Source organism: Sturnus vulgaris, chromosome 12 (genome assembly GCF_052056855.1).
Source record: "Sturnus vulgaris isolate bStuVul1 chromosome 12, bStuVul1.hap1, whole genome shotgun sequence".
NCBI classification, from domain to species: domain Eukaryota; kingdom Metazoa; phylum Chordata; class Aves; order Passeriformes; family Sturnidae; genus Sturnus; species Sturnus vulgaris.
Genome location: NC_142254.1, coordinates 9,109,733 through 9,120,000, shown reverse-complemented (window position 1 = coordinate 9,120,000; position 10,268 = coordinate 9,109,733). Strand labels below are relative to the sequence as shown.

General features: G+C 40.3%; 1 protein-coding gene across 2 annotated transcripts in view; it reads left to right on the top strand.

The window, feature by feature from the left end:
* Positions 1–10,268, top strand: part of ZNF423 (zinc finger protein 423) — a 225,724-nt gene that overhangs the window by 1,439 nt on the left and 214,017 nt on the right. The window lies entirely within an intron of this gene.

Genomic DNA, 10,268 nt, shown 5'->3' with positions numbered 1-10,268 from the left:
ATTCCCGAAGCCTTTCGCTCCCAGCCACGAGGAGGTTAGCTGATGTTGGGGAAGGTTTTATTGTCCTCTGCACAAAGCAGAAGTCGCAAACTCGGTGGACCGGAGGCTTTGTTGTAGAAGCACAAAAGGATCAGAACTTTGGATGCCCAGAAGATGAAACAAAAAGTCCAAAGCTTTTGTAATTAAATAACTCTTGAGTGGACAAAATTTGCATGCAGTTAATCGACCAGCTAAAGAACAAATTGAAACCCCATCCAGGCCTTTTTTATATTTGCGAAATATCCATTCTTTAGTAGATAATTGAACTGTAAGTTGTATGTGCTTCAAATGTTTATCAAGTTTTTGTAAGAGTCGGTCCTTCATCTTTGTAACAACTTAATACCCCCTTAATCATTTTTCCCCAAACTAAGAGCACCTTTTAGCATTGTGCTGTGGGGCAGGTTTGCAGCGTGGCTTTGTGACCCTCTGCAATCCCGGACAATCTGCTAAAGGAGCTACTTCAGTAATTGGTTACAGTCTCTGGGCAGAAGAAAGGGCAGAGATAGAGCTATTTCTAGGGGATGCTCTGAAATACATTGTTTGAAACTGAAAGAATCACAGTTTGAGAACAGTGGAGCAGGCCTTGGGTCATGACTTCTCTCGGATAAGGGGATCACATTTAGTGGCCAGGCCTCCGGAGTTTAAAATATTTTCCTGTGCTAAAGTGTCACATTAAACATTCAGGAAATAGTTCTATGCCAGTGCAAACAGCATTTGCTCTAGAAGCTCATTTAGTAAACCTTGACATCTTGTGACATACAATGTTAGATATTTACGATTTATTACTCTGTTGTTTTCTTCCTCATCACTTTTAGGCAGCAATATTTCTTGCAAGTGGTTGATACTTTATAATGAAATTTTGACTCTAATTCTGATATAGAACTAATCACTATTTACATGATCACTTTTATGAATTAAAGCAGGTAGCTTACTGGCAAGTCATAGCTGAGAAACATTATCCCTGTAATGCAGAAATATCTAGAAGGTCTTTGCAACAGTGAGCTGAGTGAAGCCCAGTTTTTAAAGATTCTAAATATTTCTGAGGTCTCTAGGCACAAAAAAAATGTTATTTCCAGCTTCAGCATAAACTGGATGTAAATTACAGGTCTTAGCTTGAGCTGCCTAATGGGGAGTCTAAGAACGAGCTGAATCTGGGTGAAATTCTAGATAATAGGAGGCAGCTGATATGTGCATGTAGGATAAAGAAATTCTTCATTTCTTTCTATTCACCCATATCTTCTGCTTGTAAAAAGTCCGTTGTATACATTTTGTGGTCTAGGGAGCTGGCAACCCAGTAGATTGCCACAGTACACGTTTCCATGGAAATAATTGAGATGTAATAAATAAAGGCATTCTGAGGTCATAGGTTTCCCAATTCAACTGAGAAGAAAACAAGCATAAATTACGTGGATATATGTGTGGCATTTAGGACTTAAAATAATTTAACATTTTTCTCTTTTCCATCTTTTATTTCATTTTGTATAGCAGCTTTGGTATTTATTAACCACTACGAGATTCACATATCCTTTTTCATTCAGAAAGATTATTCACTAGAATAGGATCAGTCTGTGACTGTGATGGAAGGGATTATTCTGCATGCAAAAAGCAAGTTGCCTGCACTTTTAGTGGGAGCGATGCTGACTTTAAAGAAGTGATTGACTTTGACAGAAGTATCGAATGTTGACAAGTCTTAGATGCACGTTATTGAAAATGAAGTGATAGCAAACCCACAGTGGATGCCAGCACAGCTGCAGGTCAGGTGGCCCCTGTGCTGTATTGTCAGGTCTCAGGTTCAGCCTGGCAGAAACTCAGAGTAATTCCTGCAGCTGTAACTCCAGCAGTAGCCCTGAGCTTATCCTTGACATGGGATTTATGATTTGCAATACAATTCACTAATTTGTTTGGACCATTAGTTTGTGCAAACTTGAAGACACTAATCTTACAGCTGGTAGTTGGGGACAATGTTGGCTTAAAGGAAGGTGGTTTCACACCAATGAGAACGGAATAAAAGTGTGAGTATTGAGTCTTTGCTGATTTACAAAATAAACACCTAGGGGATAATGTGGTGGTAGCAGTGATGGAGTAAAATACTTTCTGAAGCTTTACTTCACATCACAGATGAAGGGCCCATGAAAGTAATTTTCTTCAGCACAGACTCCTGCCCTGTTGCCAGTAACCTCAACTGCTGAGAGCTTTTTCAGTTCTCTGTAAGGAAGAGTTATTCCTTACTCAGTATTGTTAAAACCACGTGGACCTGAACCCCAGAACATAACACAGCTGTCACTGTCAAAGCACTCTGCCTTGTCCCCCATTACGGCTGGTGGGCACCGATATTAACACCGGTGTCCTTAAAAGTTTGTTTGGTGCTGGTTGCTGCAGGGAGCATCCAGTCCACTCGGGGGGCTGAGGAGGGCAGGTCTTCCTTCCTCCCCTTGCTCAAACTGCAGCTTCTCATGCTTGGTGGTGGTTCTGGAAGGCGCAGTGCTGAGATGTGGGTAACAGCAACCTGGGGATTTCCAGTCCCATGTAATGGTAATTGAGGCATTACTGGACTGCCATTTGTGCGACTGGGCTCGCACTGGCACAAGGTTTTAAACATCAGATGCACTTTGGCTGCTGAATTTGACAGTTCTGCAAATTGCTGTCAGCTTGCGGGGGTATTTTGTGCATAAACATGCTAGTTGGTAATCAAACTGTTTTGCAAAAGAATGCACTAATTAACTCTAGATTTGTTATCCTACTTGAAGTTGCAGAATTGCTGTCATATTTTTTTGCCTTCTGTTGGCAAAAAATGCTGATAAAAACTTTTGATTCACACCCTACCTGCCTCATTTGTGTCAGTCAAGAAGAGAAAAGGGGGGTTGCTCATTACTTCGTTATCTGCAAAGTAAATAAAAATACTTCAACCATTTGCTGAGTTCCAATTAGTTGATTGCTATGAATGATCTTCTTTAAAGGAATGCTGTTTTACCTATCTGCTCATACAAAGGTTTGATTTTGAATGTCTTGTGAAAAGGATTCTCTTTGTCTTGATTGATGTCAAGAATAAAAGCATGATGGTAATATCCCTTTGAAAGCTATTGTATTGTCAGCTCTGGCTGACAGCAGGAGGCCCTCCTAGTGCTATAGATTAGCGCTGTGAAAACACTGACATTTTCTTTGTTATATTGCTGTTGTTCTGCTTGCAAAGTCAATTATACAATGTCGGAGCTCAGTTACAGAGTTGACTGTGGAAGTAACAATGTCTTTCATACTTGTCTTAAAGATATAATTTTCCTTTTTTCCCAGTTGATAAAGAAGAACCTGAAGGTACTGGAACAGTACATTCTACAAATTAAATTTTGACAAGTATAATCATAATTGCCAAATACAAGAGACTTGTGCGATTATCCTTTAATTTTACAGTTCATTCAAGTTTCGGTGGAATTTTATTGATACAGTGAAAGCAGCAGCTAAAATTGATAAAACTCATATCAAATAAGATTATGCTCTTGATTGTTCTTTATCAAGTGTAGCTTTTGGGGGATTAGGAATAATTGGAGATGTTGGTGTTTCATTGTGGGGCTGGTGCCCTGAGAGCGTTTGAATCCATGCAGTATTCCGAGCACTGCCTTCAGGGATTAGCCTGCAGTTTTTAATTTTTGCCTGTGTATTTTGCTACAAGCCTAGCAGCGTTCTCCTCTGAACTCCACAAGTCCCATTTTCCTGCCTTTCTCTCCCTCTGGTATGCTCTTGTGGACGGGATCTGGGTGGTATTTAACTGGTTTTACTGATTGAAACTCCTGCCTGTGTGCAAACACCTTTTAATTGTGGCCTGTTCCCATTGGTCTCAGTGAATATAACGAATAAACATGGCCAAAAATTGAAAAGAGTGGGAACGGTAACACAAAATGTTTAAATATAAATAGGAAGAAAATAGAAATCTCATCTTTTTAGTGATGCTATGTCTAAAGCCAAAAGAAGAGGAACTACCATTATACAGTTCTTAGAGAATTCTTCCTATGTTTTTCTTAAAAAATATTTGTGTACAATCTGTGCAAGTTAAAGAACATCATTCACTGCTGAATTGTTACAGATGACACGCACAAAAAAAATAATCAGAGACCTCTTGTAGGACGTTAATTGTAGGATTTCTAAATTACTATTATAAACTAATAGAGTAACAAAAGATTCTACAGTTACCAGTAATTTGTCAGGATTTATTTTGTTTTTCTTCAATAATTGAAAATTAATGTCTTGAAGTGAAAGCAGATGTTCATGCCATCCTCTGAATTGGATATAAAAATGATGTTTTGTAGATGCGTTAAGCTTGTGTAAATACAGATTGTCTTATCGTAGATGTGGCTTTGGCTTGGTTTTATCTATTGTTTGGTGCCAAATTAACTTTTAGGTTAAACGTGGGTAAGTGGTTTAAGCTTGGTTAAATTAACTAAATTGAGTGCTTGAGGTGGTACTCAGTGATCAATTACTACAGTAAACATTTTAAAAACCCTACTTCACCTGCTGGCTTTGTGAATGAGACTTTCTCATACTGTAGAATTAATATTTACTTCTGTTTGATAAGTGCACTTGTAATTGTTTACTTGGCTATTTTTATTGAATTGGTTAATTTTTATCTTGCTTTCCAATTCCAATTTGTGAAATCAGTTTTAGATGATTACAACATTTGAAAAATGAAAACCGCACTTTTTTTTGAAAAAGAAATAATCTCTCAGTCTCCTGCGTCGTATGTATTATAATATTGTCTTACACAAAAGATTATTAATTACCCACAATAATTGGACTGTCTTATAAAATGCCTATATCAGGTCCTCATCACTCCATCAATGTTCTCCATAAATGCCTCTGAAAAAGCGTGGCTATTATATTCTCTTGTATCCTAGTAAATGTGCTGGAGAAATGAAATATGACTAATATAAAACCTATTAGAGACTCCTGCTAAATCTCGACTGACAAATGGTGGTGGAGGGGAGGGCCTGGCTTTGGTGTGTGCGTTGGTGGACACAGACTCAGAGAGTGCTGGTGGGAGCTGGAGCCAAGTGAGGACCAGCTCTGAGCCCTGTGTGCATTTATTCCACATACTCTTAGAGCCCAGAAGTAGATTCTCATGCATTTTCTTTCCTGATGTTCACTAGTAAATGGAGAGAAGCTAGTTCCTTTTTCTTTTAGACAAATAAGGTGATGTGAGTTTTAAGCACTACATCTTCTTGACAACACCTAGATGTATATATATGTGCAGCACTGAATTATGGTGGCTCGTTGGAGTCACATTATTCTGGGGAGTAGAAGGATGTGCAGGGACTAAAAGGTCTCTTGTGACATTTCTAGCTACAGAAGGCTCAGGCTTTGACCTCTTGCAATGGTTTATTTTCAAAAATGTAAACAAAGGGACCCGATGATGTTGGAAACTGGGTGTTGCCATTTGGAAGGGGCTCACAAATCTTGTGGTACTGTGGGATGGCATTAGTTTTCCACAGAACGACTTACTTCGGGTAGCACTGCAATACCCGTCTGAATCTAGCCATAGGTACCTTCATTATATTGTTTGCATTTGCTTAGAAATCCTTCTTAGCCACAGAATTAGGCAATAGAAAGACCAATTTGTAGAGCTTGTAAATGCCACTTGTTAATCATATGCAGTACAATTAATAATTTTTTTCCATCTTCCCTTTTGGATGTATTAAGTCAACTTTTTAGCTTTTCTATGTAATTGAAATATGCCCTTTTGTTACCTGGGCATGAATTATTTTTGAAATGTTGTCATTACCCACCCTGCTGTGAGGTTTATCTCTTCTGTTCATCCTAATTAAATAAAACATACTGTTGTTCGCTGGTCTCGTGTTGAAGTGAATTACCTGCCTGAAGGCTCGCGCTGCTGTCGGGGCTCACTTCTTGTTGCAGCAGCAGCCGTTGACTAACACATTTACTTTTAGATTTTCATTTCAAAGGGCTCAGTTTGTGCAGTGTGACAGGTGAATGGTGAATGCTTTACAGGACTTTCAAGAGCTGAACAAACAGTAAAGGACTTATTGCTACTGCAGCTTCGTGGCAAGTACAAATGTAAGGCAGCCTTTGTGGCAGAGAAGTGTTTCCTTTGCTGGATAGAGGCCACTCAGGAGACCTGAAGGGCTCACTTGGGTATGCTGGAGGTGAAATAATCTCAGTCGTGATCTCATTTAAACCCACCCTACCTGTGTGTTCTCCTGGGCAATTTCTAGTAGGGTTGATCTCGTCTCTCTTTGTAGCATCACCCGCAGTCATGTTCTCCTTGAGTCTGGCACTGATAACGAAGGCTGCTTCAGAAGTGTAACAGTTGGAGTTTCTTTACACAGAAGTTATTTCTCGTTCATATTAGAGAACGTAAACAATGCATTCAGGTTTTAAAGCGAAGCAGAGGGAAAGATCCCAGCTTGTAGAGGAACAGTTTGTTTAAGCCTCTGATAGCACTGCAGAAAATGTGTTGTTCACTAGTGAAATCCTGTTATGAGTAAAAGTACAAGAATTAACAAGTCGCTGTACTCTAGTCTCTGTTGGCTCCTGCTAGGCTCTGGAGGTTTGGTCAAATGTGGCCTAATTCTGCTTTCCAAATATTAAAAAAAATTACACAGAGGGCAAAAAGACAAGTTCTTAATATGCATATCCTGGGAAAATCCTAAACCAGTATTTTTACCCCCTCCAGTCCCAAGGCTAATCAAAATTCCTTTGTTTCCACATCTACCATTAAAATATATGCCTCCCTTGGTTGCCTGCTGACTGTACAAGTTTAACCACTCAATCGATTGGACTCACAAAAGCTGTTACTGGGTTTACGTAGTATTTGCCTACAGGTAATTTGGAGACTGGGCTGAGGGTCCAGGCACAGTTCACCATGGCTGGTACTGATATCTGTGGCTCTGTCCATTTCTTGATGATCCTCACCTGGCTGAGATGAGGTTTTTCTGGGTTACTACTGAGGCAGGTTAGCCAAGCATCCATCTGCTGATTGCTGGAACTTGTTTCACATGGTGGACAGCTGAGTGGTCATAAGGATAATGTTAATGAAGACAGACTTGCTATGTGCTTTAAAAAGGCAGTGGTGGAACATAGAGATGAAATACTTTGTTGGGTGTGCATCTGGTTTTGCTGTCTTTAGTGTGAGTACATTTTTTTTCTCTTTGATAGCAACTGGAATTGGGTTGTATGTTTAAGTCTAAGATCTCTGAGTAGCTCTGTTAATCGAGATTTTTGTTGGAAGACAGTGAGTAGGCTTCTATCAGGTGTAGGGTGAGGACTCTTTCTTGTTTTTGTGGTAGTGTTTCTTACAGGCCTTGGTGGACGTTGGATTTTAGTCTTATTCCTTGCACTGCAATTGAAAGAGCAGTGGCAGCAAAGAGATTTGATGGGAATAGTCATTCAGTATCTAATGCTGAAGAGTGTCTCCTGGTCCTTCTGCTGACTCTGAGATTGCTGCTGGGAGGATTTCCAGGGGAGCACTGGGAAGCTTCAAGGTGCAGAAGATGCAGCAGGGCTGTGGGAGCTCCTAGATGGGAAAACCAAAACTGGGGAAACCCAAGAGACCTGGGTTGTGTTTAATACCTGTCCCTGTAAGCAGGTACAGATTTGTGTGAGAGAAAGTGACTGTGATTTTTGCATTCTTTCAATTTCCCGTCTGAAAAAAATGGCAAATTAAAAGGAGGTAGAGAAAAATCATGGTAGAAGGCTGAATTTCATGTTTTGGGAAAGGGAAATGCTAAACAGAGAGAGAATAAAATGGGGAAAGTAGGAAATCTGTTGCTGCTCTTTGGGTATGGAGGGTGCCTGATGATCAGGTGCAAAGCTCTGGTATGGAGGTTGACTTACCTGAAGCTGTATCTGTATTATTTGTAAATTTAAATCCAAAGACTGAGAGAAGGAACAGATCTGAAAAATTACTCCAGCTCCATGGAAAAGTGTGTGATTATGCATAAGCAGAAAAAAACCCCACAAGACATACAAATAACCTAAACAAAATAGCTTTTCTGCTCTTACTAGACAGTGACAGTGCTTTCCTGCCTGGAGGACCGGACTTTGCTGCATTTGTTGTGATATATATTTATTTTCTTTTTAATATAGAGGCATTTGAGGACAAGTGTGATTGCGGTCATCAGTTCTTGGCATTACAACTATCTTAGGATCATATAGTATCTGAACTTGGCCTGTGAGGACTCACAATTATTCAGGATTTTGCAGGGAAGCGGAGATCAGGTTGGTAACTGGAAAAACTAGGCTTTCAACACTTACTATGTGACTATAGACAAATACATACAGTATATGATGTGAGTTCATGTGTAAATGAAAGAGAAAGCTTAGAGGATTAGGTAATATCTTTTGTTGGGCCAACTAACACGGTTGTAAAAATGCAAGGAAGTTTTTCTGATGAGGAAGCCTGCCTGCTGTACTGAAAAAAGCAGCAGCATTCTTGGTATTTTGCTTGATAGGTAAACATAGCTTTGTTTTAATTTACTTATGCAAGCTATTACTCAGCTTTCTGTTGCTTCATTAGATTACTCACATGAGTAAAGAGATACTGGATTACATAGTAATGCCAAGCTTGTGTATTATTTATTGCTGAATTCTGTGGTTGCATTTAGGTCAGGTAATTTGCTCACGGCCTCCTTTATTTCTAGGAAAATGGCATGCCTTGCCCTTCATAATTTCTTTGCTTTTACTGACCAGGCTGTTCCCCCAGAGGGCATGTGGGATGTGGCAGAGTGTTGAAAATACTAGGATGGGGAAGCGGAGAAGGAGGGCTGTGTTATTGCACCTTATTTATGTTTATACTAGACTTAAATAGAAAAAGATAGTGTGTTTCTGGCAGAGATACTATGTGGAGAATGTAATAGGCGACTCTGAGTGCCAAAGTTGTTGCCTCAAAGATTTATTTCTTTTTCTTCAAGATAAGGAAGTACTTTGGTCTGACTCTGAGCATACTTGAAGAGGATGGTACAATACATTATGAGCCATTTTATAATGAAACTCTGAGTGCTTGTATTTGGATCTTGTACTGAATTTTGTCCACCGACTTGGTTCCTATCATTTCAAGGGTGTTTTCTATCCTAATTTCTTCCCTGCTTGATAACAGATAAGGGAGATTTGTTTTAGAACCCCTATTTGATTTATTTTGATTACTATTTTTGGCCTCAAATAAACACATAACATAGAGCTCCTTTTTTCATTCTTCTCAATATAAGTAAATTCAGTAATAAGCCTGAACTCAAAGGTGAGGGTCTGAAAAAGCCCACCCCTGGGAGATGCTTGGCAGAGGCGTGGTGTGCCTGGTTTGCAGTGCCCCGAGGGTGCTGTGGATTGGGAGCTGCCGGCCCTGCCTGCAGAGCTGCCAGGCTGAACAGCCGAGTGTCCCCGGCTGCAGCAGGAGCTGCTGCTCAGGGGCCTGGGGGGACAAACCCCCTGCAATTGGCAGCAAGATGCAGCTTTGGTGGCGAGGCTGTTGGTGTTACACAGGCAGCTCTCTCACAAATGAGGTTTGCCGGCTGCTCTGACATACCTCTTCATGAAAATATGCATTTTGTCTTTGGGAGAATTCCTGGTGTATCTGAGCTATGATTTCCCTCCTTACCAGTGGGTCTGTATTCAAAATATGGCTCCAAAGAAAGTGCATAGAAAAATGAGCTTTTAATTTGTCACCTGCTGCTGTACCACCCTGTCTTCCTTGAGATGCCAAGTTATAAATGAGGTTTTTATATCCTCGCACACGGCCATCCAAGAAATGTTCTGTCTGTCGTAGCAGTCAGTGGCACAGCTGAAGACATCAGACTAGTGGCTTAAAACCTGCTGCTGTCTGATTGGTGCAAGCAAAGCCAATGTGGTGCAAAACTTGAGCAAACAAAAAAGCAGGTAGGGAAATTGCTGTCTTCACTGGCTTTGGAGGTCCTGGCTGCCTCCAGAGCAGAGGATGCTGAAACCTTTCTGTCCCACAGTGTTAAGGTAAAAGGAAGCAAAATTGTTTCTTTATGCTGTCCCTTAGAGTGCCCTTGGAAAGCTCCTTTTAAATGAACCTTAGAAAGCGAAATATTGTTTCTGCAGATCTTATTTGGGAGAATAATGTCTTGCCTGGCTGCACATGGTCTCTTCCACCCTGCATGTTTGTCCAAGCACTGGGGGTGGTGCACATGCCAGCTGTAAATTCTTGTCTCCTACCAAACCTCAAACCACCTAATAAAAACATTTCTTGAGGTAGCCACCAAGAACTT